Below are 1525 nucleotides of genomic sequence, written 5' to 3'. Positions count from 1 at the left end.
CACTGAGGCTCAGACAGGACCAGAGATCATGGCGACTAAAAGGGAACAGATGATCCAGTGGAAAGTGCACTGTGACATGTCCATGGAGAAGATGGGTAAAGGCCTCACTCTTTCATGGTTCCTTCTTTTGCTTCCATCTTCTTCACCCCATGACCCCGGGGGCTCCGGCCGAGTGCTGGCGCAGAGCAGGGCACACCCAGCTCCCGGCTTCCGCTGGAGACACACTGTCACTAGTGGAAGAAAGGGCCTTGGGTGCTATCCCCTGAGACGCAGAAAGATCCAGATGTTTCCTCGGGTTCGAGTTGACTGAGCCCTGTGGGTGCACCTGCACAGCTTCTTTATATAAACAGAGGAAGGGTGGTGTGTATGACTGCTCCCAGGCCTGGGCACTGAGTCCCAGGGCCGGCAACGCCAAGGCATGGAAGAGTGAGGGAGGGTCCTAGCAGGAGTTGCAGGCCAAGGCAATAACCTCAGAATAGCCTCCCGACAACCTGGGGTTCCTCAAGGAGGCCTTAGTTTAACTGCTTTAATATCTGTTCCAACACACGGGCAGCCCACACGCTGCCCAAGAAGGGCAGACACACGTGTGTCATTACCCACAAGTAAAAGCTGCCTCCACTGTGACCTGCAGCTCAGGGGCCAGAAGCTCCATTTATGGAATCCATAGGCTGTATGATAATGACCTTGGCTGCAGTAATGGCTGACTTCCTCATTTCGGTGACAGTCAGAAATGCCTCAGAAAGCAAAGATAATGACAAAGGTCACAATCTGAAGCCACCGTGGAAAGCAGAATTGCAGTAAGAAAAGAATCCTGTATTCATAGAATTAAAGTTATATATCCTTACTCATGGATGAATGTCATTTTAAACCTTCACTGGTCATATCTAGAATTTGGTTTAACTCTGAGACAAAAAGGTTGATCACTTCATTTCAATTACTTAGTTCTAAGATTCTATAATTCCATGTTCCATTTATTTTTTTTCCTGAAATTCGGGGAGAATAGCTTGCTGGGCAGGGACTTTTTCTGCAGAAGCACCTGCAGGTCTACAAGGCCACGCCCTCAGGCCTTCCACCCCACCCTGCCCTGTCCTCCCCCCACCCCTAGGAATGGTGGAGAATGGTGATGCTGAGTTAAGGCAGAACCCGTGCTGACTTCACTGCACCCCTCCTGCTTGTAGGCAGCAATGTGGTCGAGGACAGTCTGAAGGTGGACATCAAGGACAGCCAGTTTGGAAACAAGATATCCGTCGAAGTGTCTTGGATGAGAACCTTGAAAGAGGAAACAACCTGGAGCAAAGGTTCCAAGGCAGGAGCGAGCCAGAGAAGTGGGAGCGACACACTTTTGAGACCTCCCATTCACTGACTGACGATGGGTGCCATGCCCAGGCATGCAGGATGGCTCCTCCTGGGCTCAGGAGTGGGTGGGGATCCCAGACTTCCCACACTCTGTCTTCCACTCACTAACTCAAGTGCAAGTGCCCAGCCTTGATTTTTGTACTCAATAAATGTTAGTGATTCACACCTA

General features: G+C 50.6%; 1 long non-coding RNA gene across 1 annotated transcript; it reads left to right on the top strand.

The window, feature by feature from the left end:
* Positions 1–1525, top strand: LOC139010027 (uncharacterized). The gene is made up of 2 exons (XR_011471464.1): positions 1–95; positions 1179–1525. It is a non-coding gene; the product is annotated as an uncharacterized lncRNA (long non-coding RNA).

This window comes from Myotis yumanensis, unplaced genomic scaffold, assembly GCF_028538775.1.
Source record: "Myotis yumanensis isolate MYYU_CA2020_CCGP unplaced genomic scaffold, mMyoYum1.0.hap1 SCAF_5, whole genome shotgun sequence".
NCBI classification, from domain to species: domain Eukaryota; kingdom Metazoa; phylum Chordata; class Mammalia; order Chiroptera; family Vespertilionidae; genus Myotis; species Myotis yumanensis.
Note: the sequence above shows the minus strand (reverse complement) of the source record. Positions and strands in the feature narration are given on the sequence as shown.